Below are 16,772 nucleotides of genomic sequence, written 5' to 3'. Positions count from 1 at the left end.
ATACTATTACCATCCTCAAGCCGGAAAATACGAGTTTTTCTATGCCTACCATTGGCTAACAAGTGATAATATTTTGTGTTGGCGTCTCCTTCTAAAAGGTGTTTCACTTTAGCCCTTTGGTACCACTTGAGTTCCTCTTCCCTAAGTAACTCGGCGAGCCGTTCATTTAAGACATGTTTTAGATCTCGTTCAGAGTCATTTAGCAAGGTCTAAAAAGAATTCCAAGTTAAGTTGAGAATCCAATCGTCGTACAGCCGATACGAGATGCACCAGCAGGTGCATCGTACCGATGTAGTCCCCAAGCTTGCTGGAAGGTGAGGTATGAGCCTGGTAGCAGGGTCTAAGTGAGAAAAAATAAATGCCTCTCAACTGTATGCGAGTACCGATCACATGTAGCCAAGGAAAGCAGTCGGGGTAGTCCGCAAGCGAAGCATAGGTAAATGACGAAACCCCAAGAATAACCGTAGTCAGTTTAGTCCCCGAGAACGAGGGCGATCGAGACCATCCTAAGCATGAGAGTGGTCGGAACAGTCCCCGAGCATGATGGTGGTCTGGACAGTCCCCGAGCACGATGGTGGTCTGGGCAGTCCCCAAATACGATGGTGGTCTGGGCAGTCCCCGAGCTCGAGGGTGGTCTGGATAATCCCCAAGCACAAAAAGTGTAGTAAAAACCATATGCCTATTATTTCATGTATTTAATTATTCATTTGCTCTGACAAGTCCGATCTGACACGTCTAGTCAAAGAAGTAAACGGGTATAGCATGTCATACTGCCTTTTTGTCTTGTCAAGCAAACAGTTGTTAGAGGATGGATGACCATCAGTAGATGTACACGGGCCAGAGAAGTCAGAGTGATTACACCAATGAATGGATGAACAAGACCAATGCTTTCTTGAATAGTGCATTTGGCAAGGCTGCTAAAGGACATTGCCTAGTTTTGTGTCCCTGTAGCAAATGTGGAAACAGGAGAAGGGTAAACAAGGTGGAAATGGGTAAACATCTTGTGAAGAATGGATTTACGCCGGACTACACCCAGTGGGTCCACCATGGTGAAGCCCATCGTATGAGAGAGGAGGTGGTGAGACCACAGGTGGAGGCTTTTGATGCTAATGCCAGGGTAGCAGACATGTTAGATGACTTTCACCAAGGACAGTTCGATGAGGGACATGAGAAGGAGGAGATGGAGGCAGCCACATAGGCGTTCTATGACATGATGGACTCGGCATAGAAACCCCTTCACGATCGGTCAATGGTGTCTCAACTAGATGCCATTGGACGCTTAATGGGGTTGAAGTCCGAGTTAAACTTGAGTCGAGAAGGCTTCGATAAGATGTTGGTTGTGATTGGCACTGTTGGTTGTGATTGGCACCCAGCTTTCGGAGAGCCACATTCTACCAAAGAGCATGTATGAGTCACAGAAACTCCTTCGTGCACTTAAGATGCCGTATGAGCAGATATATGCTTGTCTGAAGGGGTGCGTCCTAGTTAGGAAAGGACACAAGCATGAAAAGTTCTGTCCAAAGTGTAAATCCTCCAGGTACCTGGAGGTAGACTCTGATGATGGCTAGAAGAGGCAACTTATGATCCCCATGAAAATCCTACGGTACCTTCCATTCCTACCGAGGATCCAACAGCTATACATGATCGAGGAATCCACGAAATAGATGACATGGCACAAAAATGGCAAACGGTACAATCCTAACAAGATGGTACATCCATCTGATGGTGAAGCTTGGATCCACTTTAATGACAAACATCATGACAAAGCAGATGAGGCTCGTAATGTACGTGTCATGCTGGCAACAGATGTGTTCAATCCTTATGGAATGATGGTTGCCCCATACACATGTTGGCCCATCTTCATTATCCCCCTTAATCTCCCCCCCCCCGTGTCTCCTTTCAATGACATAACATATTCTTATCGTTGATAATTCCTGGACACCCAGGGAGTAATATGGGTGTGTTCATGGAGCCCGTGTTTGATGAATTGGTCCATGCTTGGGACGAAGGGGTATGGACATACGATCAAGCTACAAAGACAACCTTCAAAATGCACGTTTGGTACCACTACTCCCTGCACAACTTCTTGGCGTATGGGATATTCTACGCCTACGGTGTTCACGGGAAGTTCCCATGCCCAACATGCAAGGAAGGTGTGAGGTTCATTTGGTTGCAGAAGGGTGGTAAGTATTCGTCGTTCGACAGACATCGTTAATTCCTACCTCTTGACCATCCATTCAGACAAGACATCAAGAACTTTACAAAAGGTGTCAAAGTGACAAACCTTGCACCGTGGATGATGAATGGTGCCGAGGTTCATGCTTAGATAGATGCTCTCATGCCCAATGAAGAAGGTGGCTTTGTGGGATATGGTGAGCAACATATGTGGACTCATATCTCGAGCATGACGAGGCTCCCTAATTTCGATGACCTTCTTCTGCCGTATAACATTGATGTAATGCACACTGAAAAGAATGGCGTCGAGGCACTTTGGGCAACACTCGTGGACACTAAAAAGTCTAAGGACAACCCTAAGGCTAGAGTGGACCTGGCAACGTTGTGCGATAGACCAAATCAAGAGATGCAGCCTCCTAGTCGTGGCAAGATTGGGAGAAGGCCTAAGGCCAATTTCGTCTTGAAAAAGGACCAAAGGAGGGAAGTACTTGAATGGATCTAGACGCTAATGTTCCCTGATGGGTATGCAGCGAATCTAAAGAGGGGAGTGAACTTAGGCACTCTGCGAGTCAACGGGATGAAGAGTCATGACTACCACATATGGATTGAGCGGCTTCTTCTGGTGATGGTTTGAGGCTATGTCCCGAAGCATGTCTGGCAAGTGCTGGCAGAGTTGAGCTTCTTATTCTGCCAGCTTTGTGCCAAGGAGCTCTCTCGGACCGTCATTGATGACTTGGAAAAAGCGGCACCCATGTTGCTCTGTAAGTTGGAGAAGATCTTTTCACCTGGCTTCTTGCCGATGCAGCATTTGATTGTGCACCTCCCATATGAGGCACGGATGGGGGGCCATGTAGGACCATTGGTGCTATCCAATCGAGAGATGTCTGAAGACTCTTCGCAAAAAATGTTGAAATAAAGCCAAAATTGAGGCTTCCATTGCAGAGGCAAAAATTCTAGAGGAGGTGTCGAACTTCACAGAGAAATACTACACTAAGAACCTTCCTAGCGTTTATAATCCACCCCCTCATTACAATGCTGGCAAAAATGAATCGAACCTCAGCCTTTTCCAAGGGCAACTCGGAAGCGCAAGTGCATCGACCACTAAGCAATTGAAAAATGAAGAGTGGCGCAGTATCATGCTATATGTGTTGACCAACCTTGTCGAGGTGCAGCCATTCATTGGGTAAGTTCTGAACGAACTTGTTTCATTTTGCCGTATGTCCTTGTTTCTTCATCCAACCCCCTTGTTTCTCATTGGTACAAGGAATTTCTTCATCAATCCTGGCATGGATCAAGGCAACCTACCCCGCAAGAAAATGATACCCTTCTTTCATAGGGTGCGGGACTAGAGAGTCCCGATTTCATTTGTTGGTTCAAACAGAAAGCCCAAACTGATGCGCATATAAGTGACGAGCTGAGACAGGTTGCAAACAGCTATGCCATTAGGGTCAAGTCATTTACCGGTTATGACATGAATGGATATCGTTTTCACACAGCAAGCTACGAGCAGAGTCGGCCTAATCGAAAAACCACAAACAGCGGAATTGTTATGCCCAGTACTGATGGACTCGACTATTATGGAAGAATTGAAGAAATCTACGAACTATCATTCTATGGTTCCAAACCTCTTACTCCTGTCATATTCAAATGCCACTGGTTTCATCCTGGAGTAATAAGATGGACCCCTAAGCTTGGGCTAGTTGAGATTCGACAGGATTCCATCTTTCCAGGAAAAGATGTCTACATTGTGGCTCAATAGGCCACCCAGGTTTATTATACGCCATACGCGTGCAAAGACACCGAGCATCTTAAGGGTTGGTCTATTGTGCACAAGGTATCACCATATGGTAAACTACCTGTCCCAAACAATGAAGATTACAACTTCAACCCAAACACATATGATGTAGAGTTCTATCAAGAAGAGGGGCTACAAGGGAGGTTTGACATAGACTTAACTGAAGAGATAGGAATGAAAGTAGACAATGAAAGGGATGATGATGAGGATGCTGGAGACGAGGTGTGAAATCTGAAGGACATACAAATGCTTGAGCGATTACATTTAGGCAATGACAATGAAGACAACATTCCTCCTTCGGATAGTGTTGATGAGTTGGACAATGTTGATAGTGATGACGAGACCTATGATCCAGCTAATCTCAATCATGAAGATTATTTCTAATACATGTAATACTATGTTTTTTGTAATTATGTTTTGTTCATTTTGCATATATTTCTAATACATGTATTACTATGTTTTTTGTAATTATGTTTTGTTCATTTTTGCACCTATTTCTAATTATGTCTTGTTTTTCTTTTTTATTGCAGGTGATTGAACAAAGATGGCAGCGACCGTCATAGGTCTATGAACTCAATTTACCAAAGACCACGACGGCTGTAGGAGGAGGTGGAGGGGGCGGCGGAGGGATCGGATAAGAGGAGGAGGAGGACCGCTAGCCACAGGAGGGGGCCGTCTCCTCCCACGCCATGTGAGGAGGAGCTAGAGGAGGAGGTGGCACCCGTGGATGAGTCGAATGAGGAGCTAGTTTGGCAGACGGATGAGGAGGAGGGGCTGCATGAGGACGAGTCTCCTCCCATGCCGTGGGAGGCGGTAGGCACGGGTTCTGCTTCCTCCGACTCCTCTTCAAGTGTCTACTTGCGAGGTCCCATGAGCCTCCCACAGGTTCCGCTTCCTCACCAACGCCCAATGATTCGCCCCGAAGGGCAAAAGTCAGTAACTTTATATGTTATCACCACTACTTCATATGATATTATGAAAAAAACTAATAATTTTTCTTAATCACTTGTGTAGGAACTGGGTGGTTGTGTTGGGTGGTAGCGCACAGCTTGTCAATGGCATCCTGGGTCTTCTGTGCAGGCAACACTTCACTGGCATTATCACGTATGCATATATCAACGAAATATGGTCGACAGTCTACCTAGGGGTATGCCCAAGGTAGTAGATTATCGGCAGACAGATGTGCAAGCTACAAACAAGATGGTGACGCAAGACCGACACAAGGTTTTATCTAGGTTCGGCCGCCGTGAAGGCGTAATACCTATGTCTTGCGTCTGATTGTATTGCTGTATGTCATTGAGAGATGTTTTTGAGAGATGTTTTTGAGAGGGGTCCCCTGCTCGCCTTATATAGTCTGGGGGCAAGGTTACAGATCTGGAAACTAATCCTAACCAGTTACAATTGCCATAGGTGGCCGGATAGGGATTCCTATTCTAACCGACCAGGATTTTGCTTGATCTCCAAATCTGCCTTGATTCCTTGCGCGGGACTCCGAATAGATTGGTCGGGCCACGCATCATCTTCTAGTGGGCCAGACCCCTTGGTCTGGGCCAGCCCAAGCCTAACCATAAGGGTATAGGGGTTAATACCCCCACAGCTAGTCCCCGAGCACCATGTATTATGCTGCGACACGCCGTTCAATCTCCTTCGGCTAATGCGATCCATCTTCATGTCATCTCCAACTGGTTGAAACATTGACCAAGTGAATGTGCCAGTATTCTAGTCAGAACAGAGAGCAGTAGACCACGTTTATAGCCGAAGATTCCGGTTGTCCAAAGAATGCTTGGTGCTCTAAAGAAAAAAATAAAAATATTTCTTTCCTAATCAAGTGTGCCCACTTGTATTTTTGAAAAGAAATGTAAGTAACCCTTGTACAGTAGTAGTTATAGCCAACAGTCAGGTCATAGTGGTCAAAAAACAAGCACATTCACCGCAAGGTGAAGTGTGCCCACTTAGTCCCTGAGCCTGGTAGTAGGTGACATAGGCACGTGGTGCCAGGGTCTAAAAAGAATTCCAAGTTAAGTTGAGAATCCAATCGTCGTACAGCCGATACGAGATGCACCAGCAGGTGCATTGTACCGATGTAGTCCCCAAGCTTGCTGGAAGGTGAGGTATGAGCCTGGTAGCAGGGTCTAAGTGAGAAAAAATAAATGCCTCTCAACTGTATGCGAGTACCGATCACATGTAGCCAAGGAAAGCGGTCGGGGTAGTCCGCAAGCGAAGCATAGGTAAACGACGAAACCCCAAGAATAACCGTAGTCAGTTTAGTCCCCGAGAACGAGGGCGATCGAGACCATCCTAAGCATGAGAGTGGTCAGAACAGTCCCCGAGCATGATGGTGGTCTGGACAGTCCCCAAACACGATGGTGGTCTGGGCAGTCCCCGAGCACGATGGTGGTCTGGACAGTCCCCGAGCTCGAGGGTGGTCTGGATAATCCCCAAGCACAAAAAGTGTAGTAAAAAACCATATGCCTATTATTTCATGTATTTAATTATTCATTTGCTCTGACAAGTCCGATCTGACACGTCTGGTCAAAGAAGTAAACGGGTATAGCATGTCATACTGCCTTTTTGTCTTGTCAAGCAAACAGTTGTTAGAGGATGGATGACCATCAGTAGATGTACATGGGCCAGAGAAGTCAGAGTGATTACACCAATGAATGGATGAACAAGACCAATGCTTTCTTGAATACTGCATTTGGCAAGGCTGCTAAAGGACATTGCCTAGTTTTGTGTCCCTGCAGCAAATGTGGAAACAGGAGAAGGGTAAACAAGGTGGAAATGGGTAAACATCTTGTGAAGAATGGATTTACGCCGGACTACACCCAGTGGGTCCACCATGGTGAAGCCCATCGTATGAGAGAGGAGGTGGTGAGACCACAGGTGGAGGCTTTTGATGCTGATGCCAGGGTAGCAGACATGTTAGATGACTTTCACCAAGGACAGTTCGATGAGGGACGTGAGAAGGAGGAGATGGAGGCAGCCACATAGGCGTTCTATGACATGATGGACTCGGCATAGAAAGCCCTTCACGATCGATCAACGGTGTCTCAACTAGATGCCATTGGACGCTTAATGGGGTTGAAGTCCGAGTTAAACTTGAGTCAAGAAGGCTTCGATAAGATGTTGGTTGTGATTGGCACCCAGCTTTCGGAGAGCCACATTCTACCAAAGAGCATGTATGAGTCACAGAAACTCCTTCGTGCACTTAAGATGTCGTATGAGCAGATACATGCTTGTCTGAAAGGGGTGCGTCCTATTTAGGAAAGGACACGAGCATGGAAAGTTCTGTCCAAAGTGTAAATCCTCCAGGTACCTGGAGGTAGACTCTGATGATGGCTAGAAGAGGCAACTTATGATCCCCATGAAAATCCTACGGTACCTTCCATTCCTACCGAGGATCCAACAGCTATACATGATCGAGGAATCCACGAAACAGATGACATGGCACAAAAATGGCAAACGGTACAATCCTAACAAGATGGTACATCCATCTGATGGTGAAGCTTGGATCCACTTTAATGACAAACATCATGACAAAGCAGATGAGGCTCGTAATGTACGTGTCATGCTAGCAACAGATGGGTTCAATCCTTATGGAATGATGGTTGCCCCATACACATGTTGGCCCGTCTTTATTATCCCCCTTAATCTCCCCCCCCCCCCCTGTGTCTCCTTTCAATGACATAACATATTCTTATCGTTGATAATTCCTGGACACCCAGGGAGTAATATGGGTGTGTTCATGGAGCCCGTGTTTGATGAATTGGTCCATGCTTGGGATGAAGGGGTATGGACATACGATCAAGCTACAAAGACAACCTTCAAAATGCACGTTTGGTACCACTACTCCCTGCACGACTTCTTGGCGTATGGGATATTCTACGCCTAGGGTGTTCACGGGAAGTTCCCATGCCCAATATGCAAGGAAGGTGTGAGGTTCATTTGGTTGCAGAAGGGTGGTAAGTATTCGTCGTTCGACAGACATCGTTAATTCCTACCTCTTGACCATCCATTCAGACAAGACATCAAGAACTTTACAAAAGGTGTCAAAGTGACAAACCTTGCACCGCGGATGATGAATGGTGCCGAGGTCCATGCTTAGATAGATGCTCTCGTGCCCAATGAAGAAGGTGGCTTTGTGGGATATGGTGAGCAACATATGTGGACTCATATCTCGAGCATGACAAGGCTCCCTAATTTCGATGACCTTCTTCTGCCATATAACATTGATGTAATGCACACTGAAAAGAATGTCGTCGAGGCACTTTGGGCAACACTCATGGACACTAAAAAGTCTAAGGACAACCCTAAGGCTAGAGTGGACCTGGCAACGTTGTGCAATAGACCAAATCAAGAGATGCAGCCTCCTAGTCGTGGCAAGACCGGGAGAAGGCCTAAGGCCGATTTCGTCTTGAAAAAGGACGAAAGGAGGGAAGTACTTGAATGGATCTAGACGCTAATGTTCCCTGATGGGTATGCAGCGAATCTAAAGAGGGGAGTGAACTTAGGCACTCTGCGAGTCAACGGGATGAAGAGTCATGACTACCACATATGGATTGAGCGGCTTCTTCCGGTGATGGTTCGAGGCTATGTCCCAAAGCATGTCTGGCAAGTGCTGGCAGAGTTGAGCTACTTATTCTGCCAGCTTTGTGCCAAGGAGCTCTCTCGGACCGTCATTGATGACTTGGAAAACGCGGCACCCGTGTTGCTCTATAAGTTGGAGAAGATCTTTTCACCCGGCTTCTTGCCGATGCAGCATTTGATTGTGCACCTCCCATATGAGGCACGGATGGGGGGCCATGTAGGACCATTGGTGCTATCCAATCGAGAGATGTCTGAAGACTCTTCGCAAAAAAATGTTGAAATAAATCCAAAATTGAGGCTTCCATTGCAGAGGCATATATTCTAGAGGAGGTGTCAAACTTCACAGAGAAGTACTACACTGAGAACCTTCCTAGCGTTTATAATCCACCCCCTCTTTACAATGCTGGCAAAAATGAATCGAACCTCAGCCTTTTCCAAGGGCAACTCGGAAGCGCAAGTGCATCGACCACTAAGCAATTGAAAAATAAAGAGTGGCGCAGTATCATGCTATATGTGTTGACCAACCTTGTCGAGGTGCAACCATTCATTGGGTAAGTTCTGAACGAACTTGTTTCATTTCGCCGTATGTCCTTGTTTCTTCATCCAACCCCCTTGTTTCTCATTGGTACAAGGAATTTCTTCATCAATCCTGGCATGGATCAAGGCAACCTACCCCGCAAGAAAATGATACCCTTCTTTCATAGGGTGCGGGACTCGAGAGTCCCGATTTCATTTGTTGGTTCAAATAGAAAGCCCAAACTGATGCGCATATAAGTGACGAGCTGAGACAGGTTGCAAACAGCTATGCCATTAGGGTCAAGTCATTTACCGGTTATGACATGAATGGATATCGTTTTCACACAGCAAGCTACGAGCAGAGTCGGCCTAATCGAAAAACCACAAACAGCGGAAATGTTATGCCCAGCACTGATGGACTCGACTATTATGGAAGAATTGAAGAAATCTATGAACTATCATTCTATGGTTCCAAACCTCTTACTCCTGTCATATTCAAATGCCACTGGTTTCATCCTGGAGTAATAAGATGGACCCCTAAGCTTGGGCTAGTCGAGATTCGACAGGATTCCATCTTTCCAGGAAAAGATGTCTACATTGTGGCTCAATAGGCCATCCAGGTTTATTATACGCCATACGCGTGCAAAGACACCGAGCATCTTAAGGGTTGGTCTATTGTGCACAAGGTATCACCACATGGTAAACTACCTGTCCCAAACAATGAAGATTACAACTTCAACCCAAACACATATGATGTAGAGTTCTATCAAAAAGAGGGGCTACAAGGGAGGTTTGACATAGACTTAACTGAAGAGATAGGAATGAAAGTAGACAATGAAAGGGATGATGATGAGGATGCTGGAGACAAGGTGTGAAATCTAAAGGACATACAAATGCTTGAGCGATTACATTTAGGCAATGACAATGAAGACAACATTCCTCCTTCGGATAGTGTTGATGAGTTGGACAATGTTGATAGTGATGACGAGACCTATGATCCAGCTAATCTCAATCATGAAGATTATTTCTAATACATGTAATACTATGTTTTTTGTAATTATGTTTTGTTCATTTTGCATATATTTCTAATACATGTATTACTATGTTTTTTGTAATTATGTTTTGTTCATTTTTGCACCTATTTCTAATTATGTCTTATTTTTCTTTTTTATTGCAGGTGATTGAACAAAGATGGCAGCGACCGTCATAGGTCTATGAACTCAATTTACCAAAGACCACGCCGGCTGTAGGAGGAGGTGGAGGGGGCGGCGGAGGGATCGGACAGGAGGAGGAGGAGGACCGCTAGCCATAGGAGGGGGCCGTCTCCTCCCACGCCATGTGAGGAGGAGCTAGAGGAGGAGGTGGCACCCGTGGACGAGTCGGATGAGGAGCTAGTTTGGCAGACGGATGAGGAGGAGGGGCCGCATGAGGACGAGTCTCCTCCCATGCCGTGGGAGGCGGTAGGCACGGGTTCTGCTTCCTCCGACTCCTCTTCAAGTGTCTACTTGCGAGGTCCCATGAGCCTCCCATAGGTTTCGCTTCCTCACCAACGCCCAGTGATTCGCCCCGAAGGGCAAAAGTAAGTAACTTTATATGTTATCACCACTACTTCATATGATATTATGAAAAAAAAACTAATAATTTTTCTTAATCACTTGTTCAGGAACTGGGTGGTTGTGTTGGGTGGTAGCGCACAGCTTGTCAACGGCATCCTGGGTCTTCTGTGCAGGCAACACTTCACTGGCATTATCACGTATGCATCTGTCAACGAAATATGGTCGGCAGTCTACCTAGGGGTATGCCCAAGGTAGTAGATTATCGGCAGACAGATGCGCAAGCTACAAACAAGATGGTGACGCAAGACCGACACGAGGTTTTATCTAGGTTCGGCCGCCGTGAAGGCGTAATACCTATGTCTTGCGTCTGATTGTATTGCTGTATGTCATTGAGAGATGTTTTTGAGAGATGTTTTTGAGAGGGGTCCCCTACTCGCCTTATATAGTCTGGGGGCAGGGTTACAGATCTGAAAACTAATCCTAACCAGTTACAATTGCCATAGGTGGCCGGATAGGGATTCCTATTCTAACCGACCAGGATCTTGCTTGATCTCCAAATCTGCCTTGATTCCTTGCGCGGGACTCCGAATAGATTGGTCGGGCCACGCGTCGTCTTCTAGTGGGCCAGACCCCCTGGTCTGGGCCAGCCCAAGCCTAGCCGTAAGGGTATAGGGGTTAATACCCCCACAGCTAGTCCCCGAGCATCATGTATTATGCTGTGACACGCCGTTCAATCTCCTTCGGCTAATGCGATCCATCTTCATGTCATCTCCAACTGGTTGAAACATTGACCAAGCGAATGTGCCAGTATTCTAGTCAGAACAAAGAGCAGTAGACCACGTTTATAGTCGAAGATTCCGGTTGTCCGAAGAATGCTTGGTGCTCTAAAGAAAAAATAAAAATATTTCTTTCCTAATCAAGTGTGCCCACTTGTATTTTTGAAAAGAAATATAAGTAACCCTTGTACAATAGTAGTTATAGCCAACAGTCAGGGTGTAGTGGTCAAAAAACAAGCACATTCACCGCAAGGTGAAGTGTGCCCACTTAGTCCCTGAGCCTAGTAGTAGGTGACATAGGCACGTGGTGCCAGGGTCTAAAAAGAATTCCAAGTTAAGTTGAGAATCCAATCGTTGTACAGCCGATACGAGATGTACCAGCAGGTGCATCGTACCGATGTAGTCCCCAAGCTTGCTGGAAGGTGAGGTATGAGCCTGGTAGCAGGGTCTAAGTGAGAAAAAATAAATGCCTCTCAACTGTATGCGAGTACCGATCACATGTAGCCAAGGAAAGCGGTCGGGGTAGTCCCCAAGCGAAGCATAGGTAAACGACGAAACCCCAAGAATAACCGTAGTCAGTTTAGTCCCCGAGAACGAGGGCGATCGAGACCATCCTAAGCATGAGAGTGGTCGGAACAGTCCCCGAGCATGATGGTGGTCTGGACAGTCCCCAAACACGATGGTGGTCTGGGCAGTCCCCGAGCACGATGGTGGTCTGAACAGTCCCCGAGCTCGAGGGTGGTCTGGATAATCCCCAAGCACAAAAAGTGTAGTAAAAAACCATATACCTATTATTTCATGTATTTAATTATTCATTTGCTCTGACAAGCCGATTTGACACGTCTGGTCAAAGAAGTAAACGGGTATAGCATGTCATACTGCCTTTTGGTCTACTCCTCAATTTCCCCAATGTCAAAGGTCAACAAATCGACGCCTAGGATCATGCCACCGGATCTACCACGTGGAGCCATACAGTGCTAGATAAAATCTCTACCAGCACAAATGGTATTTAGAGTGTTTTGTGGAAAACTAGCTCTACCGGTTTCTGATAAGGCACTGAAATCTAGACTTTTCTCCTTTGTTAAGTCTGACAGAAATCTGTATTTTTTTACCATTCGCAAACCCATTACAATTCCAGAAAATTCCTTTCATCTTGAACTACTTTTTTTTATGATTTTTCTTCTGACGATGTCGCCCTCTCATTTTTTGTGATACGGGGGTTTGTAAGATCAAAGGATCACAACCCCCATTAGCGAGCCCTTTTGCAATTTCCGAACAAATAAGATTCAACGCTTCAAGATCTACGATATCTTCATTAGAACAAACAGTTGAAGCATCTTCTACTAAAACAAAGTTTTCCTCCCTTAGCTTAGCATTCTCCAACAATCTATTGTGCTCTATGTCTTTTAAACATTTTAGGGAATTAAAAATATCATGGTCGTTGCTACCTAAAACAACCCCTAAAGAACTTGTTGAGTTAACTAAAGAGGAATCATCTCGTGAAATAGAAGGAGGTTGCTGGGGCCGGGGGGCGTCGCGATCATTAGCTTAGCTTAGGGTACGCCATATTGGACTTTGCCCCGCTACCAGCGAACGCAAATAAAATTAACCAGGCTACCGCGTGCCATGGACGTCCGCGGCAATAATGTGGTGCCAGAATGCTTTTGGATGACGTACTTGGACGACGGCGTCCCGGTGCCCATCCCGGCCGACAGCGTCAGCCTCACCCCGCGGGCGGGCGGCTTCACCTTCCCCGCGCATGACGGGCACCGCGCGGCGATCAAGGCCGCGAGGCAGATGGATCACTACCGGCGCGTGCGGCGCAACGCCAGGCGGATGCCGGAGGTGGCGGCGAGGACGTGCTCGTCCACCTGATGTATGGTGACATCGACGAGTGCTGCCGCCAGTTTGCGGCACCCCCGATCGCACCAGCAGGCCTGTACACGAACTGCTACGTACCAAACTGCTGACCCCAGATGCTGCTGTTCGGTCTCAGCAGCGTTGGATATTGTTGCTGTTAGTTGATCGTCGATCGGGTGTCCGCGAACACGTAGCGATTTGTTATTTCTTAGTTTTTGCCTTTTAGCTATGCTTTGGTGGTTCAACTGGTGAGCCATTTAATAAGCTATTGTTTCAAGTGTCTAGGTCGTGTTTTTTGTGGTCGATGTGTTGTGTGATCGATCTAGCTAGTTTGGTACGAATTATGATTCTGCAAATCTTGGTAAGATCCTCTTGATCTGCATGCATGGGTTCTTAAAAATACTCTACGATAATATGCGCACGCTCAGGCATCCGTGGACCCGAAAACAAAAAATCAAATCTCTCCCCACTCCGCGCTCATTCGTCGTTCGGCCGTCCGCCCGCCCTGCTCTGCTACCGCCATCCCCTGCGGCAATTCCATCGCGCATCGTGGTCCACTCCGTCGTGCCCCCGACGCCATCCCACGCGGCGGCCCCCATCCCCCACGGCGCCTCCATCCCCCACCGTGCCATGCCCATCCTCTGCCGCGCCAAGGCCAGGCGGCCAGGAGAAGGGGTCGTCACTGGTCGGGCCCAGGTCAGGCATAGGCGTAGTTGGCCACTGCCATGCCTTGCCACCATCCTCTGCCGTCGGCTCCCCCGTTCAACGCTACGTCGTACGGAAGAAGGGTGAAAAACACATGTTGCAAGTCTTATGTTTCAAGTGTTTCTGATGTTTCATAGGTATGTTGCAAGTATTTCATATGGATGTTGCAAAAGTAGATCGAAATGTCGCATATGTTGCAATGGTTGTACACATATGTTGCAAGCTTATATTTCCAATGTTTCATCTATTTTTTTAGACGTATGTTACAAGTGTGTTTATTTAGATGTTGCATATGTTTCACAGGTGTGTTGCAAGTGTTTTATCTGGATGTTGTGTATGTTTTATAGTGGCTTTTCATGTGTTTTTGCAAGTGTTTCGGACGTATGTTTCAAATGTTTCATCTGTCTACGTATGTTAGAAGTGTTGTATCTGTATATTTCAAAAGTAGATCGGGTATTGCACATATTGTAATGGTGTCGCTAGCTGGCGGACAACTGCTTGCCATGGGGTTCGGCTCCTACCTCGCATGACGTGCCTCGCCCTCTCCTCTCTTCTCCCACCCTTTCCTTCCCTTCCCTCCATCTCGCATCGGTGTTGGCGTTGGAGTGGGGTCGTCGAGGGTGCTACATTCAGACGCAGGCACTGGCGTGGGATGCGATGCGGGCGCAGCTGCAGGAGCAGCATCTGGACGTTCGGGTGCTAGCCCTCCCGTTAAAATATGCTCTTTTCTCCAAATATGCGCACATGCGGGGTGTAGCATGGGATGCGGGGTGCGGGGGTCATGGAATGCGATGCGGGCGCAGGTATGAGAGCAGCGTCTAGACGAGTCCTACGGCCGGACGTCCGGACACTGGCCCTTCCGTTAAAAATATTCTTTTTTTCTCAAAATATGCGCACACCGACCCTGACACGCAAATACGCAAATCCACATCCCCTTTTTGGGTGCTCACGGACCTTTCACTAGTAAAGCGTGGTTTCAGCCAGCCCAAACCAGCCAGCCAACAGTGTTTTCCTCTCACAACAAACCAGCATCAGCCAACCCAAACCAGCCCAGAAACCAACCAGCGAACAGGCCGTATATATGAAGGAACAGGTACACACGAGTGAACATTATATCTACTCCCTCTTATAAATTAGAAGACATTTTGGCTTTTTAATACCTAGATTTTGTTATTGCGCACTTATGCACGTAGAAAAAAACAATATATCTAGAAAAAGCAAAAACATCTTATAATTTGGAAAGAAGAGACCCATAATTCAATAGAAAAAGCAAAAGCATCTTATAATTTAGAAAGAAGAGACCCATAGTTCAAGGTTTATGTCCACAAATCAAGTTATGCAACCACTGCTTCAAAAGTTCAAATGACACAAGGATAACATCTCCCAGTACAACTTGACAATGCAATCGAACATCACTACAGGGCAGTAGTTATTCTGTTCTCGGCCTTCTGTGGATAGTTGCTCCCGCGTCTAGGCCAGGGTCTAGTGCTGTGCTTTCCTGTTGTTTTTTTCTTTCATCTAGGAGTTGTTAGGGGCTTGTTGTCATGTTTTGGTGTTTCATTTGACCCCGGTTGAGGCTTGTTGTTGTGTTTTTTCTTTCCCCTTTTTATTACCCCATCTAATAAAAATTATGGCAAATCTCTTGCCGACCTTAAAAAAATAGTTCAAATGACAAGGAACCCTGATGATGCGTTGCTCTGGGAGTAGAACACGATAGTAATTAAAACAGATAATGGGAGTACATGCTAAGTCTCAATAGGGCTGAACCGCATACTTGATATCACTTCGTCAAAATAGCACTTCACTGTTAGTTCAAAATACTCTATCACTATCAGATTTTGAACCGGCACAACCATACCGGCAGTGATGAGGGTAAGCTATCACTGTCGGTTCCTACAAACTGGTAGTGTTCTTCATCTTCACTGTCGGTTATTTACACAACCGGCAGTGTTCATTTCCACCAACATTGCCGGTTCATAAGACCACCCGGTAGAGTTCAGTTCCAACAACACTACCAGTTTGTATTTCAACCGGCAGTATTATAGTAAGAATCACTGCCGGTTTGTGACAAGAACCGGCGGTGATGGCTAAGCCAACGCTGTCGGTTTGTGGCTCGAGCCGGTAGTGCCATCACTGCCGGTTTTGTTGCTAACCGACAGTGATGTTTATGACAACATTTTATTGTTTTATAATTGATTTTAATTTATATTTTTTCGTGGAATCGGGTTTCGCTTTATATACGCTACGTAGACGACAGGTCCATCAATATTAAACATTACAAATGTTACAATTACAATTCAAATGTTCTTATCTAGATCTCGATCCCTCGAAATAAAAAAGAAATGTTCTCGGACTTCATAGATTGTACAATGCTTCTCGGACTTCTTACAATAATCTGGCGAGCCGCTCTGGGCCATACTGGTCCTTGTACGTCACGGATTGTGCAATGGAAAATACTCCATCTTTTTTCCAATACCTCAGCTAAGATGAATTTTGCCAGCTCCAATTGCAATGCGATGATCTCCATGTCTAACAACCTTTCGTGGTTATATTTCTTGCGCTGTCGCTAAAAAAGATGATATCCAAAGAGGAACAGTAAATCATTTTGTTGAATTATTAACAGACATAAATGAAATGGGGATTATACACACCAACTTATTGGCTTCTTCCGATTTTCCGCCGATGTAGCGAAGCATTGCCCACATTACATAAAACCCGCATTCATTGTTTCCCGCCGGCTGTTTTAGGTACTTCCCCTCTATTTCAACAACCTTGAATGGGAGCTGCGTCCCACCGATATGT

This window comes from Miscanthus floridulus, chromosome 8 (genome assembly GCF_019320115.1).
Source record: "Miscanthus floridulus cultivar M001 chromosome 8, ASM1932011v1, whole genome shotgun sequence".
Classification (NCBI taxonomy): Eukaryota; Viridiplantae; Streptophyta; class Magnoliopsida; order Poales; family Poaceae; genus Miscanthus; species Miscanthus floridulus.
The sequence above is the reverse complement of the archived record's forward strand: the minus strand, read 5'-3'. Positions refer to the sequence as shown.